This window comes from Parasteatoda tepidariorum, chromosome 11, assembly GCF_982258835.1.
Source record: "Parasteatoda tepidariorum strain Cologne lab strain chromosome 11, Ptep-v5.0, whole genome shotgun sequence".
Classification (NCBI taxonomy): Eukaryota; Metazoa; Arthropoda; class Arachnida; order Araneae; family Theridiidae; genus Parasteatoda; species Parasteatoda tepidariorum.
The window spans coordinates 77,415,697-77,438,093 of record NC_141765.1 but is presented as its reverse complement, the minus strand read 5'-3'; the positions used below and the strand labels follow the sequence as shown (position 1 = coordinate 77,438,093).

General features: G+C 31.2%; 1 protein-coding gene across 1 annotated transcript in view; it reads right to left on the bottom strand.

The window, feature by feature from the left end:
* Positions 1-22,397, bottom strand: part of LOC107452026 (teneurin-a-like) — a 301,547-nt gene that overhangs the window by 258,891 nt on the left and 20,259 nt on the right. Inside the window, exon 2 of the mRNA XM_087155352.1 lies at positions 13,413-13,488. The gene's annotated coding sequence lies outside the window, so the exon portion shown is untranslated. The remainder of the gene's footprint in view (positions 1-13,412; positions 13,489-22,397) is intronic.

Sequence of the window (22,397 nt, the reverse complement as noted above, 5' to 3'; positions counted from 1 at the left end):
AAAATAACAATTAATGGGAAGCTCGTATTTAGTGAAAAGTTCGAAGATATGTATCATAGCAATTAATGCCAATGGGGAAAAAGTATTCCACAACTGCCTCCTAGCTATCAGCTAGGAAAATTACCTCTTCATCTAATTGAAACAGATATCCTGGAACGGTCTCCGAAGTCAAAGCAGGGGTTGTGGTAAACACAAATAATCTTACACGATTTGCTAGAACAAAAGCATTCTCCTGTACTGAGGCTCCCGAAATGGCTATGTTTTTATATTGATGAGATTTTCTTAAACATGGATTAACCAAGGGTTGCGTTAATGGACATTGGAATTAATCTGAGGCTGTGTTAATGAATATTGGAATTGTACTGAGGCCCCCGAAATAGCTTTGTTGTTTTCTTGAGATGATATTCTAAAGCATGGATTCATCAAGGGTTGTGTTAATGAACATTGGAATTGCACTGAGACTCCCGAAATGGCATTGCTTTTATCTTGTGGAGATTTTCTAAAACATGGATACACCAAGGGTTGCGTTAATGGACATTGGAATTGAACTGAGGCTGTGTTAATGGATATTGGAATTGTACTGAGGCTCCCGAAATAGCTTTGTTTTTTTCTTGAGGTGATATTCTAAAGCACGGATTCATCAAGGGTTGTGTTAATGAACATTGGAATTGCACTGAGGCTCCCGAAATGGCATTGTTTTTATCATGTGGAGATTTTCTAAATCATGGATACACCAAGCGTTGTGATAATGGACATTAGAATCGTACTGACGACCCCGAAATAGCTATGTTTTTTTAGATGATATTCTAAAACATGCATTCGCCGAAGGTTGTGATATTGGACATTTAAATTGTATTTGAACTTTTCAAGTCCTTTCGAATCTCTCATAACGGCTTATCATCCTCAAATCAATGACCTTGCTGAAAATATTAGCAGAACTTTAGCGGACATGTAATCGATGTTTGCGAATGTTGAACAGAAAGACAGGGATGGTATTTTGTCCTTTGTCACCTTATTTTTTCAATACAGTCATGCAAACATTGACATGCTTCACCCTACACCTCTCTACAGAGAGAAGGCCTTCATACGGATTAGTAAATAAGATGACATGTTAAACCTATTAAATTTTCAGATTCATCGCTAACGGTAACCGAAGGCCTTTTTTCTTCTTTTCTATGAGTTGTTGCATCACGCCCTTTTTTCTTCTTTATGGAAACTACTCTAATATATCATGTTTCCATTGCAACCAGGATTCAAAACTGCTTATTTGTAAGGCTCAACATCGATATTCAAGAAAAGCGTGAAAAGAACTCCAAGCATCACTCCGTTTCCTACACACTAGGTGATGTGTGGAACAATCAGAAAAGTGGGGATAATTGTTGAGGAACTCTCTGTAGTTATAAACAAATAAAGGATAGCTTAAAGCATTTTTTTAAATAAATTTGATTTATTTTTGAGCTGTGAAAAATCGGAAAATTCTTCAAAGTATTGAAAAGATTCAAAAACTCTGCCCTACTTTTAAGAATGAGAGCACGCGACTCTGCTTTATTTTCATACAGGACTCAAAAATAGTTTCTTGTAATGTGTGAAAAGGAATTTTTTTTTTTTACCTAGCTATTCCTTTACATGAAGGAAATTGTTCAGTAAATGCACTTTCAAAAGCATGTGTTTCTTTTTTAAATTAAGATTTAAAAATTTTTTTCTGCATTGCGTTTCAAATTCTTGTAGCAAATATTTCGACATTTTTAAATGAAATAAAGCGTTTTTTTCTCACTAATTTATGTCCTAAATTAATGCATAAATGGTTATAAGTTCCTTCGGTTGGAAGAGCGTAGGGTAAACCAACCAGTGAAGGAGAACTACCCAGTGAAGGAACATTTCATATATATTGATTAAAAATAAGAATTTTAAAGTTTTTTTTTTTAGAATGATTGGTAACAATAGCTTACTGTCAAACAATAGGAAGTCATCTAGCAATGTTTTGGATTACCTGGTCATATAGACTTCTCTGGAAAAATTTTTGAATTTGTTATTATCTCTGCAACACCTTGTTTCTTTGAAAAAATTATAAGGTGAGTGTTTGTATTTATATGTTTGAAGTGGAATTAATAGTTTTATTTTTCTCACTGTGTAGAAGAGAATTCAAAATATAGTTATTGAAGTTACGTTTTTTTTTTTTTTTAAGCATCATAGCATAATCAAGTACTGAGATAAGGGGATGTTTATTCACTGGATCACCAAATGATGAAAAACCAGTGAAGGAACAAGTGTTCCTTTACTGGGGTTTTTCTAAGTTAATGAAAATGAAAGAAAAACTTTAATTTTCTTGCACCTTTAGTGATGTTTCGCATCAAAAGTATGTTAAAAATACAAAAAACAGCTTCTAACCAGTGAAGGAGCAGGCATGTTCCTTTACTAGGCATAGATTTTCCAGTGAATGAACAGCAAGTGTTAACCAGTTTCCGCCCAGCATCATGGTTATAGGACAGTTCATTTTCACCATTATAAATAAAGCTATTCAACGTTTTGCCTATTCTTTTTCTACCCCCTGAAGAGTAATGGTTTCACCCTACATACTTAAACCAGTTAGGACCGGATGGAAGCATTTTTCAGCCAGCTGCAGACACGTAAACTTCGCCATTTTCCTGATTTTTTCTTGCTGAATATCATTGTAATCGTACGAAAAGGTTTTAAAGGTAAGTTTAAATATTTTTTCAGAATTTATGTTTCAGATTTTCCATTAACAGATACAGTGACCTCTCACTTATGCACCACCTCTTTTATGCACCTTTTTTATTTATACGACGATTTTTATAGGTCCCAGTACATTGGATAGGAAAATAATGATAAACATCCTTTGTTTATGCGTCGCTCTAAAAATAAATTTTTCAATTATGCGTCGAAATTTTAGGCAAACATTTTAATTTTTTAGTCCTTTAAATATTCCTTCTTTTTTTAAAAAAAAATGTTTTAAATTAAAAATGAAGCAAAGAAGCAATCCTTGTTACAGATAAAAAGAAATATATGTTGTTAGATCCTATTGAATTTGCTTCCCCCTGTGATCTTTTCATTTTTGCTGTTTCTGGAAAGACATTCTTTCTAGAATTTTGAAAAGGGTGTCTTATCTGTTACACCAACAACAATGGAAGCCCATTCATCTTTTAGAAAATGACTATTCCTCTTGTCCAGAGGTTAGTTTTACTCCCATGCTGTTTTCTAGAGAAAAAAAAGACACCTGGAATACGAAAGATGAAAGAGACCGCGATCACTTACTTGCAGTCAGACGGACATTATGAGTAAATAAAAATAAGTGATCTGTTTAGTGATAGAAGTACTTGAACAACTTATTGTGCAGCATATTATGACGTCAAGTACTTTTCTTAGAAATTTATCATGTGATGTTTCCCCCCTAACATAAAACTCAAATTTTTTGTGAAGAGCAGTTCATTTATATCTAACTAAAACTTGTGAACGATGAGAACGTGGTGGATGATACTGACGAGATGATAAAGTTCCTTCAAATCACGCAGCAGTATTGAAAGTTTTGGACACTATTCCTGACTATTTACAATTTAATTTTCCTTCGGAAACTACCCCTTATCCCATTTATATGAACTGGAAAAAACTGTTTTTGAATAACGTCGGCAAAAACAAATACAAACATGTATTAAGATTATTTTGTAAGAAAATAAATTGTCTTAAAGTATGTTAAATTTTATCTTTGTATAATTATAGTAAATACCAAAGCAGTATAAATATTAACATTTAATCTTTAGAAACATATTTATTCATATTGTCACTGCAATTTGCGTTTCGTTTTAGAATTTTGAAGTTTTTCACTTATGCGCTTTTTTCTCTTGGCCTCTTACACCGGCGCAAAAATGAAAGTTCACTGTATCTTATAATGTTCTAAAATTATTTCTTTTATTAGTTTTAATTTCAAATTTAAACTACTGTTCTAAAAATAGGACGCTGGGCGGATTCATTAAATTTTCTATTTAGTTTACTTTATAGGTGCTCAAGATGTGGCGAAAAAAGTTTTTAAAACTGCCGAAGCAGCTGTAGAATATCTATTTTCGGAGGAGTCCGAAATTATTGCTTTGCCACCTGAAGTAGATGAATTAACAGATGAAGAAGGTTTGGATGACACTGAAACTCTTGACCCATCTATAAAAAACGTTGTAGGTAGTATTGAAATTTCCGTACCTTATGAAAACTATGATGATCATAGAGAGAATACTAAAAAAAACACAAATATTTTTAATTCTAAATAGATAAAATTTCTTTGAAAAAAAACGCTCTAAAAAGCAGCAGAAATTTCAAAAAAAAGTATCAATAAAGGAAGCGAAGGAAATAAAAATATGACCATCGAAACCGACGTCTTCAGGGGGTACCGGACCCGGTAGCCATAAAACAAAACCATTTCTAATTGAGGGAGAAGCAAATGCCTCAATTAACTCCCTCAGTACCCCGATGGTTTTGTATAGAAGTCCAGGAAAAAACAAGAAATACAAATAACAAATTTAGAAAAGAAACCCAAACAAAATCATCAGAAAAAATAAAAACTCACTTAACCGGGTCAAACAACGATTTCACAAGCAAGCAGAAGGAAAAGGAAACACTAAAAACTAAAGAAAACAACGCCCTCTATTACAATGCGCAGATGGAGAATAAAATGAAAGAAGTCAAGAGTAAGAAATACGTAACAATTTAATAGAATGCTTAACTAATTATCATAGAGAGAAAGATTTATCAATCGGGACAAGATGATTTTTTAAAAGGCAAGCGAAGCTTAAGTATTCCTTCACTGGCTAGTTTACCCTATATATGTTGGCAGAAAGTTCATTTGCAAATTTGAAGCAACAATTTTGCACTTAACTGCAAATGCGTTAAATTTTGCCAAATTGGCTTAACAAAATACGAAGATCTTCAAATAGTTTTATTTTGCCTTTATTTGCACGCTTGAAAATTACATTATTAATACTTATAATAAAGAATCAGCATTTTTTATATTTTAGGAATTTCTTAGTATAATTGAATAGTTCATTCTTCTTCTTTCAAGGAAGTCCCAAGTAGTCTTTGAGATCCCCTATCTGCAGTTTCCCTTATTTACTATATGAAAGTTCGAGTCAAGCCGTCTTCTGTTTTCAATGGGATTAGTAAACTTTTTTCTGTATCATCAGAGCGAAATATATGTCATTACAGTCTATTACATTTTATGGCTTTAAGAGATTTCAAAGTTAAACAAGGATCTCCAATTGTTACTCTCATTGACTTTTCCTAATATTTTCAATAATTTATTTTCATGTAACTTGGTTATTACCTAGCATTTACTCCTATAAAGCATATTAGGTCAAATTAGTTTCATCTCACTTTTTGTTTTTAAATTTCTTTTCAGGTCATGAATTTGACAGTCCACTGTTTACCACGACGGTCAAATCATTGTTAATAGGAGTTATGATTCCAAGATGTCTTCACAGTAAATGGTTATGGATTAGGTGCATCATTGTTTATTTTTCAGCCTAATTTACCAGCTTCTAATAAATTGAATGCCTCTGTAACAAAGTTTCTGGATCGACCAACTAAGGCGATTCCATCAGCCATGGTTAAAAAGTCTTCTGGTAGATGTTTCCTCTAGCTGGGAGACCAAACTCTTCAGTAGCTTTTTCTAGAGACAAACTGATCAGTGTAGACACGACAGAGCTTTTACCCTGTCACAATCCTCTCTATGCCTCCAGAAATTTATATTCATTGCTTAAATATATATGTATGGGGCATATACTAAAAGAAATTGTTTTTCACCTTATTTAAGAGTCGAATGAAGAAAAAACAATCGAGATCGTAAGCGCTCTTTCTTCATGACCGCATCACTGCAGTTTATCCACCTTACTTGGAAAGAATCGATAATACTTTCCTCCCATTCCTTCGGAAAGAAGATTCTTGTTTGTAAAGTAATCAAACAGCCATTCTTTTCAATGTCGATATCTGAGTTTTCATTAGTTACATTGGTGCTTAATAGTACATTGGTGTTTAAAAGATCTACTGGAGAGATTTGAATGAAAGGCGATGTAGGTTGATATAATACAAGCAAAACAACAGACACAATGATTATAATATAAAAACATAATAATGCTCATCGAAAGAAGAAAAAGTGGTCACAGAATCAAACAAAAATATTTCATTAGGAGAACGATGGCTTAGGCAGGGATAGCCTGGTTGGTAGGGCACTGAGCCCAAGAGCTCGTGGGTTCGATCCCCACCCGCCGAAGAATTCCCGTGTAGTAAATGGTGACTGATGCACGTTAAATCTGTCGAGTCCTCCATGTCCCCATGACAAATCAATACCTCTGGGGGTACTGATCCAGGAGTTTCCTTGTCTTCTGGGTTGGTTCAAAATTACAAGGCTGCGGAGTTGAACATTAGCAGTTGTAAACCCAAAATTGTGTCAGCTGTTCAACGACGGATATAAAAAAAATCATCACGTGGAAAATAAAACAGATCCTGTTAGAAAGGGTCCTACTTGATGAACAACGCTGTTTTCTGGCTCTGGATAATGTTCGAAGAAGAGTTGACCACTCAAGACAGTCTCTGGTATAAGTGCTGGAGATCTGGTTGGTGAATATCTAAACCCTAAAGTCGCTCTTGTACATTTAAATAAATTCAGCCTAAGATAAGATTACAGAAGTATGATACTTGTTCTCGTCCATATCATTATCTTCGTTAATAACGAGTAGAGAAACTCCTAAGTCACCAACATGTATATTTATAAAAACCACATCTTCTATTAAACCTTTCATTTAGTATGCCCTTGCTCATACTTATGCACTTGCTTGTTCTTATGCACTATATCGCTCTTATGCTTCCGATCGTTTATAGATAAGCCCTATAATGCTTATCTATTTCAGTCCCTGGACAAATTATTAGACTCACTGAAAGATTCGATGTAAAATTTTAATTATGAGGTGATACCATACAGCTTTATTGTTTTTACGAGACTGAATCCGATTTGTATTTGTTTATGTACGTGTATCAATCGGTTAATATTATAATGCAATATTTTAAAAATTAATACAAATAGGAAGTATATAAAAATCACCCGAATAAAAACCCATTGCATGTATGTTTAAATATAAAAGTATTGTATATACACCCGTGCAAAGCATGTCATTATTTAAACACTGCAATACGTCTAATAATTTGGTCTAATTGTTATACTATACTAATATAATACCTGATATAATAAATATTCCATAATAATATTACGTATCGTCAAATTTATCCAGTCGTCGAATTTATATTATGTATAGTCTAATATAACCAATAGATACGCGAACGTAAATAAGAGCAACCACGTAAAATCAATAAAGCTGCATAGTATAACCTGATAATTAAGATTTTACATCGAATCTTACAGTGCGTTTAATAATTTGGCCATAGACTGTATATATTGAATCATTTATGTTTGTGATAATCTCGAGTGAGTAATTTCTTTGAAAAATAGAGTGGAAACGAATAAGCTTTGCTACCACTTTTTAAACTTTTGTATCGATCGCAGAAATTTCAAAAACGTATTTTAACGGTTGCAATATCTTAAAGCAAACCTTTACAGCTAACATAGACCTTCAGGACAAATAGAACTATGGCATAAAGTTTTTTAAAATCTCGATAATTACTTCTGTATAGAGAAATCTATTACCTAAAAAACTCTGTGCAAAAACAAAGTTCAGTTGGTGGGAGACACTATGGGTATTTTTTTATGGAAGTTCCCCTTTTAATTTAATATTAACTTGGTTTCATCAAATTTACATTAATTTGATGAAACCATTTCATCTGAAGAGGCGAAAATAAATTGCAACCATTGATTGTATTATAAAACCATTCATTTTATCATATTTTTTCTTTTGCATGAGAACAGATTTTAGATACTTTCGTATCGCTGATTTCAAGTCTGCATTTTTAGTGAAATTTCTTCCCTGGCAAAAATGAAATTAAACAAGACCATAAGAACTCCTCTCAACCACTCTTGGTATTTTGCAAAAAAACCAAGAGAATCTTTCAGACCGAGAGTCCATCAAACTGCCTTTTTACGCTTGAGTGGCTACGCTAGATCCCTTACTTTCAAACGGAGCCAAAAAACTTATCCTGAATGTCATTGGTGCTCGACAGACATGGCCTCCCCTGCGCATATTCTGACTTGTTTGGGGTTCGGTAAAGATGAGGTCCTGCGAGAACTTTTTGGAGGTGTTCGGATTCATGGGAGTCGTCTAGTGCAGCTAGACCTTTCCGAGATTAGCAACAACAAATCTGCATTTGGTTTCTCTCTCTAAGCTACAGTATTTTTAACGGCATTTTTTTTGTCTAATTTTGTTGACAAGTTTAACCTGTTGCCAGTGTCGCCCAACTACTAGTATTTGTGATGCCCGAACTGACTTCGTGCAGGTGAAAAATTAATGTTTTTATTTAGTGAAGCTGAGTTCGTTTCTACTTAGGATACTTAATTCACTATTTTCCTAATAGATGGCATTAATGGTCCTGGTTTTTCACCGATTTCGACTTCAATCGAGGGAGGGGAAAAATTTGTAAAATTTATGTATTGAAAATCCTATTGTTGTGTTTTTATATTATATTATACTAGTAATATTATATGCTTCAAAATTTTGTTTTAAATGCTCTAATTGAATAAGATGTGTGTGTGATCCATTATTTTTTTATGTGTATGTAAAAATTGTAAATACAGTAGTTATTGCATTTAAAATTCTATTTTTGTAATAAAAAACCATTTTCTAACTTTTATAATTCTCTAAAGAACAAAATATAAAGAGTTAAAAAAATTTCCATCTTTGGTCCATTTCTCTGAAATATATGTTACTGCTAAGGGGCTAAAAACGTTATACATAACAGGGGAGAGCATAAATGTTGTGACAAACTTCTAGGAGGGCACATCATCAGAAATAACATTGCATAAACTGATACCCGGAAATAATGGACTCGTTTCTATTTTGAAAAAAATACCTATCTAAGAACACCAAATTTGGCCCTCTTCTCTAACTAATCCCCCCCCCCGAGTGTTTGTTAGAGAAAAGGATATCCTCGAATAAATCTTTTAAAAATATTTAAAAGAAATATTTTTTATCCGACGTGTGCCAGATATTTGACCACTCTATGCGATATTTAGACACCGAATGTCTTAAACAATATAATACTTAATTGATACTTATTAATATTATAAGTCTTAAATATCAAGATCATAACAGCTATAAATTAATTTAAATACAACCTTGTAGGTGGATAAGAATGCTATCATTTTATTTTATTTCATAACCATCGTTGAAAAGTCGACCCAATTCTTTGGATTTACTACTGCTACTAATGTTAAACTCCGTAGCCTTGTAATTTTGAGCCCAATACAGAAGAGGAAGAATTGGATCAAGTATTGAGAGAAATTTGCCTTCGTGTTGGACAGTTTAATGGAATTAGCCCGTATTTGAGTTACATGGAAAGGAAAAGTACGAGAACCTCCCACGGTTAGCCTGACGGCAAGGGGACTCCGTTTACCACAGAGGATATATCACGTGGTCGGTGCAAGCGGGATATGTATCGACCAGCCATCACTGGGACCCGCTTCACATCATTAGAAGCCCCTGAGCCATGCCTGCTATCAGAAATCACAGAAAAGTAGTTACAGGTGGATGCAATAGATAGAAATGAATGACAGTATAGGTCATAGATTCTCAACCTTTTTAACGTTACCGCCCCCGTAAGGAGCAAAAAACATTTCAAAGCCCCCCTTTGTGAAAATCCAGTTATTTGGAGCATGGGGACGGAGGGAGGTGTGCTGATTTATAAGAGGTAAAATTTTTAGGCAATTTTTTTACGCTTCAATTTTTTTTTAAATAATGTGTACATTAACTCGATAATTTTTCACGGCAGGAAATCGCAGTCTATTTGTTACGATCAAAATAAATACGTTTAAGGAAAAAAAATACAACAAAGAAACCTATGCTTGAAAAGAATAATTTATTCTTAATTAGATAATTAAAAAAACACCCAAAGTATTTTTTTAGCGCAAAAAAGTAGTATCAACAAAATATTCAAACAACTACGTTAGTGGGATGATTGTACTTAATGATTCAGAACCAATTTCTTAACGCTCGGTTCAATACTTTTAGTGAGATGAAGACGCAAATCTCCTCGTTGCACAATTTTGAGTCGATTTCTCCGTTTTGTTACAAAATCCGTAATATCACTGAATCCACGTGCGACAAGTTAGAAGGAAGGGAAGACAATTAAAAATTTTTTTAACTATAATCTACAGTCCAGGATGGAGACGACTGATGTTACCTTTAAGTAAAAATTCAGTGAGACGATCATCATTCAAAGTTTCATTAGTTAAAAGTTCGACCAATTCCTCGTAAATCTGAACCTCTGGTGTTTCAATAATCACAAAAGGGTTCATAACCTATAAACCCATTGAGGGATTTCCATGGAACAAAACATCTTTAAAACTGTCAGAAAAGTATCAAGGTGTTGACAATATTCTTGTGCATCATCAGAGCGAATTTCGTCTGCTTGGCTGAACTCATTACAACCAAAATTCTGCTTCCACAAAATGAGTTTTTTTAGAAGGGCAGAAATCACTGATTTTGTAGGGATCAAATTGAACTCGTCGTCTTGAAATTGTAAATTAACACCGTTAAATTTTACAGATAAATCAGTCAAAGTCTTTCTTAAATTCTAGCAATCTGTCTCTCAGAGCAACATCTCTGTTTTCGAGGAACTCAAGCACATAGTCGAAAAGATTTCAATAGCTATTGAGACAGAATCTTTTGGAAAGCCAGCAAATCTCGGTGTATAGTAGCAAGCGATTGAATTTTTCATTGTTTTTCTTACACAGATGTCTGAATAATCAATTGTAGTGAGCATTACTGTGAATTTTATTCACAGCAGATATGGCATATTGCAATGATTGATGCAAACGGTTGCTGAGATTTTTTCCTACTAAATGCTGTCTGTGAATCACGCAGTGAACAGCTAAAATATCTGATGCATCCCTTTGCAAAAGGGCGATAAACCCACCATTGCAGGAGCCTATCAGTGGCAATGAACATATTATTCGAAAGAGGAGTGTTTTTCTCTTTAAAATAATCTTTGACAGTATTAAAAATAGATTTAACTTTGATATCTACAATCAAGCTTTTTGCAAAAAGCAGTAATTTTTCCTACCTTTACAAACCGGACCTATGCCTACAGTAAAGCCTACATTACATGGCAAGGTTGATTCATCAACTTGAAGGAAAAATTCGTTGGTTATCACAAGTTTGCATAAAGAAATTTCCACGTCTCCAACCATCTCATCATTTCGTGCCCGCACTGTATCTTTACTTATGGAATATCTTTTAATTACATTGAATGCGGCTGTATGGTGTAAAACAGTTTCTAAAACTTCCTTGACAACCGACAGTATCAACTCAACTCTGATGGTATGAGCTTTAACAGATTTAACAATATATTTTGATATATTATAAGAAGCTATCAAACCATCACCTCATTTTTGTGATGAGGTTGCAAGTAACCCTGAGACCGAAGTTGCCTTCTGTAACGTGAAAAATGACAAATCTTTATTTTGTTTGTCAGGATGAGTTTTTTGCAAATGCTCCTGCTAACGGTAAGACTTCACTACCTCATTAGATAAAAGTTTATTATAAAGTAAACGCATGGGGGGTTGAGAGTTCAACAGTGTTGGTGGCAGCAAAATACAAGAAAGTCAACTATTTCTCAAAATTAATAAATAATTTATGATAAAGAACTAATTCGAGCACGTACCTGGCCAAATAAACTATAAGATCTAATCGAAACTGGGGAAAAAATCTGTAAGGAAGCTAACGAAAACCATTATAAGAAACACGGGTCAAATCAAATATTCATACTGAAAGCGCATGCACTTCAATTTCCACCAAATGACTTGAATGAGTCAAAGGCAAAAACTACTGACTCAGCGGAATAGTAAATAATAATAGTAAATGATTAAAATTTCAGAACAATTGAATAATTTATTGCAGAGTTACAGTAACAAGTTCAATAAGGTGTTGACCCGCCTCTAGCCTGGATACAAGCTGCCACACGGCGTGGCATAGACCGATAAAGCTCCCGGATGGTCTCTTGCGGTATTTTCTGCCAAATTCGACCCAATTGTCGAGCGAGGTCATCAACATTCCGTGCCAGATGCAATCGCCGTCCCATCATATCCCAGACATGCTCGATGGGGGAGAGATCTGATGATCTGGCAGCCAAGGAAGAGTTTGACAAGCTTGCAGACAGTTCATTGCAACATGTGCCGTATGTGGTCTGGCATTGTCCTGCAGAAAAACCAGCCCAGGATGCTGCAAAAGGAACGGTAGCAAAACAGGTCTTAGGATGTCGTCGACGTACCGCTGTGCAGTAAGTGTACCTCTAATGACGACCAAAGGGGTCCGGCTGTCAAAGGAAATGGCACCCCAGACCATAATGCCTTGTTGAGGGCCGGTGTGGCGTGCAATAGTGAAGGCAGGATCCCCCCTCTCTGCCCTGTGCTTCTCCAAACACGTCTTTGATGATCGTCAGGACACAGTTGGAAGCGGGATTCGTCGCTAAAGATTATACGTCCCCAGTCGGCATCATTCCAGCCATATCTGTTCAAAACATTCATGCATACGAAATTTCAAAGCAATCGGATGATTGCTTCTTGGTGCATCGATTTTTTTGTTATAGAGTGTAGTTTTAAAATTATCTTGTCCGTTTAGGTCTAATGAGAGATTAAACGCTTTGGTTCAAATCAATCATTCAAAATCAATCATTCTTTCTATATTGTACAGTTAGATAAAAGCCAATAGATCTTTAAAAAATCTATGTAAAATGAATCTAAAATCAAAAAAAAAATATTATATTCATTCACATAATAGTTACCCCATCTAAAAAATGACATTCATTCTCATAATAGTTACCCCATCTAAAAAAAATGACATTCATTCTCATAATAGTTACCCCATCTACGCATAAAAATGAGTTCAAGCATTTCTCAGAAATGAGATATCCTAAGGAATGACGTCTTTTTTTCTAATTCAATTTCGACTGAATATTGATCAGAATATTTACAATTTTTATGTAATTTTTTAAATATTCATAGGAATATTTCATATCTTTCTTAAATTGACAGTAAAATTAATTTTCACAGATTTCAGCAAAAGATAAAAATCTTTCTCAAAAAAGTTAACTTGGTTTCAGATTAATAAGATGACACAAACGTAAAATCGAAATCTGTTCACTTTCAAGAAAAATTAATTTTGATTTTACTTTCATTTTGAGAAGATTGAAAAGGACTGAGTAGAATGATTTAAAAAATAAATCGTGCAAAAATGTTGAAAATTGTTCCTTACCTTTAAATGATTGACTCAATTTTCTTCTTTTTATATAAAATTCGGATCTTTGTGACAAAACAATTTCTCTGTATAACTAAACAAAAAAAAAACGAAACATTTTATTTTAGTTATTCAATTACAGAATTATATTTGCTACGCATTAGAATAAATCAATTTTAGTAATTAATAATTGAAGTAGAAAATAAATATATACATTATGAAATACATCATATTATTTATTTAAAAATACAATTTAACTATTTTCATGTAATGATAACATAAAATAACTTTCAACAATGGTGCTTTAATATTAATTTTTTATAGAGTTATATTTAAACAATAATTTTTGCCGATCGTATGTGAAAACTTTATTTATTCTCAAACCTGAACTATATTTTAACGCCCATTAAGAATGAAATAAAATTAGATGTATATTAGGTTGGAACATACAGTCCAAATTATTATATGCGAACTCTCAGGCTTTTACGTGACAGCACTTGTTTACATTCGTGTATCTAGATTAGACTGTCCAACTGCAATGGCTGTACAATAACAATTAATAAATGAATTATTAATTATAAAACAATGGAACAGAAGGGTTATGCTTACATTTTAATGGGAAGACTGAGGCCGATCAGCCAGAATAAGAAGTTGGAGGGCCGTACAATATGAGTTGGCGGGCCACATGCGGCCCGCAGGCCGCCAGTTGGACAGCCCTGTATTAAACGATATATAATATAAATTCAACGATTAGGCAGATTGGATAGGATTGGATTGGATAGAAGAATTAAAAATATTATAGAAGAATTAAAATACATTGTTTTTTATTTTCATTTGTAAATTAAAAATGAGGTATGATTCACTGAAAATTCAACTTTTTTTTAATTTATTAATAATTTATAGAAATCAATTATTAGTACGTTTATATTTTTTGATTATTGGAGACGTGACTAAACAAATGTTGTTTAATTAGTTTCCAAGTGTCTCCAAATGCTTCTAAAACTAAAACAAATGTTGTTTTGATTAAAATTTTAAAGTTTAGATCATTTTAAAATGCTCGGTCGAAAGGTTTCATTAATTAATAATAATTAATTTCTCATAACATTCAATACATTGGTTTAAAACTAAAGATGCACTACGATTTAATAAACAACACTGGAAAAGCTGACGATGCTCAAAATTAATATTTTTCATTGCAATCTTCAACCTACTAAAAGACATATGGAATTCTTCATTATTACAGTTAGTAAACTATTTTAAAGATATCCAATTTTTAAAGAGAAATTCTTCTTGCAGACGATTCTATACGAAATGATAAAAAAAAAATAGAAATAGCAATTTATGTCGGCAAATAATTAATTAATATTAAAGTATCATTATTTATAAGGGTAATATATTATTTATGATGCAAAGTTTCGTAATTTTATTGTTTTCATAGAAAAACCCTTTATTTTCACAGAACTTCTGACATTTGTAGTAACCTGGAAAGATTTCGGAAATGGTGGCATCAAGCGAAATATACAATTTTGATAATATTTTAGACACTGCATTTTATTATGCTGTTGAAGTATTAATTTCTCAAATTATTTTCTCAAAAAAAAAAATATGCTGCACAACATGCACTTTTTATTCAGTAAGTGTTAGTGTCAAACCCCGTGATTTCTCATTTCTCAATTCTCCGTTTTAATTAGAAGTACTGAAAATGTGTAACTAGGTGTCTAATTAATGAGATAATTATATATACATTTATATAAGTTCAAAATGTAGAGAAAACAAGAAAACAATTACAGAATTGTAATTTCGTTTGAAAAATTTTTTGAGTGCTCCTCACACTATTGTATTGATATATTTTGCTTTGGCTATATTGATACAATATTAGAAAGCACTCTGTTTCGCGGATATAATCGTGTGAGCTGATGAAAAGATTATATCTCTTATTTTCCGTATTTTTCTCCCCGCTTCTTGTTATTTTTACTTTATTATTACTTTTCTTTTTTCCCCTTTTTTCTTTGTTCTGTAATTTTTCCCTTGTTTTCTCTACATTTTGAACTTATTTTGAGTTCTATTTACTTGCCGCTTATGCGCAATAAATAAAACTTATTGTTTTTCTTAATTTTCCTCGTGTTTTTTGTATTATATATCCCTCCCCTATAATTTTATGAGCAAAAAATAGAAAATTGAATTTACTACATAATAAAATAAAGGTTCTAAATATGTAATTGATAAATATTGAAATCTATAAAGAAAAAGAAATGATATTAGTATCAGTTGCTAAACACTTATTTGTTTTGCATTGTATCGATGTATATATTTCATTAAAATCGGTCCAGTAGTTTTAGAGATAATCAAGCAGATCTGAAAATTCTTCTAATTTCTAACACCAGTGGTATTTGACTGAGTTTCAGGACATGTTTTATATCTAAAACTAGTAGTAGCTGGTGTTTTTAATTTATTTCTGCGAAAAAAATATTTTTCTCCAAGTTCTGGGATGAAAAGAGCCTCTGGAAAAAAGTTTTCCAAAAACACATCTAGTTACATTGATATTAGACTCTTAGATTTTAATCATCAAAATCTACTTGAGCCAACACAAAGGTATGTATTTCTGTGTATATACACTAATGATTAATCACCATATATGTGTGTGGTATACATTTTGTGTGACCTTCAAGTAGCAACAATGTTACAAGATCATTAACTAGGCAAGTATGAAAGAAGTATAGTAAAAAAAATCAATCTATGGCTATTCAACTTTATGGTTCTAAACTGTGTAATTGAAGTTTTACAAAATGTGATTTAGGCTCAATATGAACAGTTAAAGTGAGTTTCTATCAAGAATTTACAGAGGAGATTAGATCTATTTTTACAAATAGTAATACATACAATACTTAACAAGTTTTATATAGAAACAGAGCAAATTTTGTCTCATATGTGAGGTATTGATTTCAAAGACAGCATTCGAAGGTTCACTCTATATTTTAAATAGGTAAAAAAGTACTATAAAAGATACAAAAGATTATAAAAGACATAAAAGATAGAAAGTTATAAAAGTTATAAGATTTGTCTTATAGACAAATCTTATAAAAGTTATAAGATTTGTCTTATAGACAAATCTTATAACTTTTAAACAGAATTTATCTGTGAAACTAAAATAGCCATTTTTTGTGTTTACAGTGTTGATATATCGACTGTGATTTTATACGATTTATTTCCTTTCAAAAAGTAACGATTAATTTAAAAAAAAAATACTATTAATTCCTTACACGCAGGAAATTTGTGGTGGGTTATGACGTTTTACTTCAATTTCATGTAAATCAATGATATGTAAGTGAAATTTTAATGCTTTTATTTACTTAGTATAAGTTGATTTCTTCTACTAATGTTACATTTTTATAACTTTATTCCTAAAAATGTATCAGTTTCATTTGCAAAAAAAGAAAAAAAAATACTTGTAATAGTTTTCTGTCACCTTATCGCGCATTCTTGTACCACAGGTCCTGGACGCGATTTTCCCTAATGTCGGCACCTCCACTCGCCGCGGTTCGATTGGACAACTGTTTCATCGCCTTATCCCTCACTGAGAGGCAACCCTACGCTCGCCTCAATACAGCACTCGCAAAAGTCATAAACAAATCTTCGCGCTCATGGATATTTTTATAAGTTGCTGGTTTAAAAGTCGCTAGTTGAGTTAAGTGAAGATTTTATCCTCGTTTAAGACTAGAAAAATTCAAATAAAGAGAAAAAATACTTCAATAAAGAAAGAGGAAGAAAAATTTGCCGAAATATCGCATAACGACAATACATACACACAATTATTTCAGTTAATTACGCAAATATTTCGGTTAAAAAAATTTTCAAATAGAAACTATTCCTGTAAATAAAATAAAAATTTGGAGTAATAAAATATTTATATCTTCAAAATAATCAATTTCTTTTGAATACCTTAATTAATAAACTAAGTTTTAAAAAAAATAATCTCCTATGTAAATCATCACATTATTAAGTTTTCATATTTTTAAAAAAAAAGTATCGCAAATTTTTTTTACGCAGTTTGAAAAATATTTCTTTTTATTTTCTTTACTTTTACCAGGTTTTTTCAATTATTTCTATTTTAGAAAAGATATGTATCTTTCTTCAAAATGCTTACAATATCTTGAAAAAAAGAAAAACCATTCCGTATATCTTATACTGAACAACTTTTGATTGAAAATATTTTATTCATAAGACAGTCATTAAAAAAATGAGAAAATTTTCATTAAATTTGTTCAAATACTTTCCGGAAAATACGTGCTATGATGACAACAAGAGGGAAAATATTTTTACATAAAGCCATGACATAAGGAAACAAATCTATGGTATATTCACTACTATTTTCGTATAGTTAATTTATTTTTTATAACATCAAATCATATTTATTAAAACTTAAAATTGTGAAGACTAAACTTTTTTTTCAACGTATCTTAAATTTATCTGGGAAAATTCCGATATTTTCCAATACTCATGCTTCTATCACTGCTATTTTTGTATATCTGAAATTATTCACCTGCTTTTTATTTGCTTCCTAATTAATTCTATCATATATTTTGCTATATACTTATCCATTCATTCTATGCTCATTAATTTCAAAACTTATTCATCTTGTAACTTTTTATTCATAATTTTATAACAACTTTATAGCTTATTCGATTCCGTAACTCAGCAATTAGTCTATTTAATTTACAATTTTTTTTATTCAATTTAAGCGCTTATAAATAAGATATGGAAAAAATTATATGAAAATTATTAAATTTATTATCACTTTAAAATTAGGCCTTTTTTTTTCCTTAGTACAAAAACACATTTACTAACTTGAGGTAGCGTAATTTAACACATTCATCTATTTTGATAAGATTTAGAGAAAAGCAGGATTAAAAAAAGTGAGATGTGTATTTTAATTTATATTCTGCTTCAAAAATGAGGCGCAGTAAACTTTCTTGTTATTATTTTTGAAGTATTGATTAGTCTTTAAAATTTCAAAAGAATTTTTAAGTTGCTCGAATCATATAATAGTCTCATTTGCAACAACTTTTTTTTTTAGATTTTTGTTTATTTATTTTTATTTACACAATAGCTTTTTTTTGTAATTTACTTTAAAAGTTCAAACATTTATTATTAGATTGTTATCCATTCTGTGTGTCTGAAGACTATTTGACCTATTTTATTTTATCTGTCCCTCGCAGAATGGTAATAATTGTTTCTTATTTGGTAATGAAAATCCTACTTTTGTTGTGACAACTGATCGTAAGAGTTTTGTTTTATCATCATAACATCGATTAATTGTTTTAGAAAAAAGTATAAGTTCTCAACCTTTCAACCCAATTGCTTTAAAACTGCTTTCTTTATTTAAAGTAAATTGCTAAATATAAAAATTGTTTGGATTCTCTTATTTGACTCAACATCTTGTCATATATAAACTCTTTGCTGAATCAGGAATAAATAAACAGATGGTCTTTGAATTGTTAAATAGTTATGATATGAGAATGTCAAAGCTGATGCTTACTGTTTAAATTATACAAGCAAAATATTTTTTATTTTGCCAATCATAAACAGTTTTCTTCAATCAAAACTGTGTTCGCCTCATAAATTTACTTTAACTGCTACTCAATTTTAACCCTAGGTGACCAAAGCTGTGGAGTTGGCTAATACGCATAAATGAATTTATCGTTTAGGACATAACATTTGCAAAAAATTGTCTAAGCTAAGTACGATTGTTTGGACGTAAATATTATTGGCACAAAAACTGCAAATGGGAATCATTGCATCAAATTTAATCATAGATATCAATGTTAAGAAAGTAAAAAAGAATAAATTCAGCTATAAAGCTGACAGCAACAATCTCCACATCATTACACACATACAAAAAGAAAATGCTTAAAATTCATTAATTGTGCAGTTACTTAAATTAAAGGATTTAAAAGCTAAACAATTAGGTATAAAAGCCTACTGCATTATTAAATATTGCGTCCTCATACTTGGTAAAGACACTATAAATTATTTGAAATAAATTTATAAAAATAATTAAAAAGCTATATCCTACTCACAGAAGAGAAAAAAAAATCAGATATAAAACAAGCTAAATCTTTTCGGAAATATGATAAGAATTATAAAACAAGTTTAAAACTAAAAAGGAAACAAAAACTAAGAAATAGAAAGGTGTTTCAGAAATTCCGATAGTAAAAAGACTGATAATACACAAAAACTTATAAAGCAACTAAATTTATTCACACCTCATGTTCCCTAATGCGTTTTTTGAATCGTATATTGCAAGCGAAACATGCGCGTGTTGGAAGATTTTCGCGAGACTTGGCGAATGCAACATTGGCGAATATCAAAATACGGTGCCAACAATGGTCCCTTCAGTGGGTCAATGAAATGAGCATGCTCGAAGAGTAAAGACTGGGGGTCATCACCAAAGGAGAGCATCTGAGAGAGTCAAGAAAACTGAAATGGGCAGAGTAAGTCCTTTATGTCGCGAATTTAGTTTAGTATAATTTGTACTAAAAGTTAATAGGAATCATTGATTTAAACTATTTTAAATATTTAAATTTCCGTTTATGAATGTCACATTTCTATCCAGAGCAGAATTTTTTTATATTTATTATATCACCATTCTATAATTATATTAGCATTCTTGAATATATCAAGTTTCGATTTTTGAGCAATCAATAAAGAAAAAATTCGTTCTTACCCATATTTAAAATATTTTCTCAGATTTTTAAATAAGCATTCCATCTAGATATCATAAAAATGTAATGTATGTTGGTTTACATAAAATATAACATTATCATAGCATTTTAGAATGGTACGCGAATACAGTCTTGAAAGCATTAAGTGTCATAAAGCGGGAGAAATATTCGAGAGTAGAACTAATTTTTTCAAGACACGCTAGTGTAAATTTGGAAAAATCACAAATTAGCACAAGTTATCTAAATATAGCATTAAAGACTTCTAAAAATGGAATTCTCGTTTGGATATTAGACGAATAACAACATGATAAATATAATAACTTATTGTGGCTTTTATAAAATAAAATACAGTCGGACCTTTATTTAACGAAGTTGCTAAATCCCATTCGTTATATGGAAAATACGTTAAATAGAAAATCTCATTTTGAATACTTAAACACCACAAAACAGGTTTTAAATTCATAAACACTAGACATAATTAAAATAGCAATTGATACACCTTTATCTTGTAAACTAGTATCGACTATTTATTTTTTAAATCTTAACCATAAAAGAAATCTGCATGGAAAGCAAGAATAGAGCGAAACATCATCCAGTGTTACACTATCACGCTACATACATTTTCAATTAAAAAACAGTTAAATTTATGCATAAAATTATAGCTGCATCTATTAGAAAAATAATTTTAAACATATTACATGCGTTCCACACACATTATCATTTGCGTTTAAAAAAGTTTAATTGCTACTGATAAAATCCGTTAATTTTGTCTGAGTTTTTCGCTTGAAATGCAAACAGAAAGGGATTTTACTTCTTTCTCCAAAAGTTAAGTGACTTCGAAAATCAATTCAAGGTCTCCATAAAATGGATGAACAAGTTTGAAATTTTCTGAAATATTCTGAAATATTTTAGGAAATAAGGAAAGTGGATCTCAAGGAAACGTTCGTTAAACAGATAATTCACTTCGCTATTTGGAAGTTATTTTACGAAGAAATTTCCGAAATGTTCTTGGTTCCTCGATAAAATCGCAAAATCGTCCCTTCTGACATAACTTTTTAGCCACAAAAGTTTTATTTTTCCTAACCTTTTTATCAGTTGTTGAGAAATTCGGACAAGGATTGATAGAAGATTTTTATTATCAATTAGAAAATTCTATTCTTGGGAACGAAAGAAAGTTTTCTTTTTAGCAAAATAATTGTCTCTTCATATTCAGAAAAAAAACTTCTTTTTCAAATTTTTGGCGAAACTTCTATTTCAGAATTTTGACAGTTTTTATAGTGAGAATTGAAACATAGTATAATGCTGCCATTCGATTAATAAATATTTTCGATTAATTACACTATTAGAAATTTCTTGGAAAAAATTGCTAAATAACAATCTATTTAATTGTTATTTTACCATTTTTAACAAAACAGTCAAATAACCATAAATAAAATGGTAATGAAAATATTAACAGTGAGAAAAATCCTTTATTATATAACTATTTTTACCAAAAACGGTTAAATAACAAGAATTTTATCGCGATAACTAAGCCCACCTAATGAAGCAACTTAGTTCCTTGCAACTGCATGTCCAGTTAGTTTTTTTTACAGTATCAAAACCACGGTAGCTGTAAATGGTTAAAAAAACAGCATAGCTTTGTATTCATGAGTTTATAACCATACTAGTTGTAAACGGCTTTAAAACCGTAATGGTGAAAAATATTTTTATTTTAGAGTTAATCGGAAGGACAAAGCGGTTATTTTTCATTAATTTTAGAATGAAAATTCTAACAGTGTATATTTATAAAATTTAAAGTGAAGTGAGATTCTTACTTAAATGTGTGAAAATGTAGAAACAATTTCCTTGTTTTATCTATTTTTTTGTTGTCAAACTATATTTTGTAGACAATATAATATAAACAATTATGCCATGATTGGAATGTCTCAAACTTGTTTATTATTTATTTATTTATTACTATTCAAATATAAGTAATGACTACTTTTAATGTAATTTTGTGATCTAGAAAAATCCCTAATTATCGAAAACACGATTATTCATAACTGAAAATCTATTCAATCTGTTCACATGCCGGAGCAATATTGTAATTAAAACAGCATTTCAAGCGAGTTAAATTGAAACAATTGTGGGCTAGATATTTTGTCATAATGATCCCACTGAATTTGTCATCTACAAATTGAGTTGAATACATCTTTGTTTAATAGGATCCTTTTATAACATCATCGTAATAATATAACGCAGCTTATCGATTTACTTGAGTTGCACTTCGGTAATTTTTAAA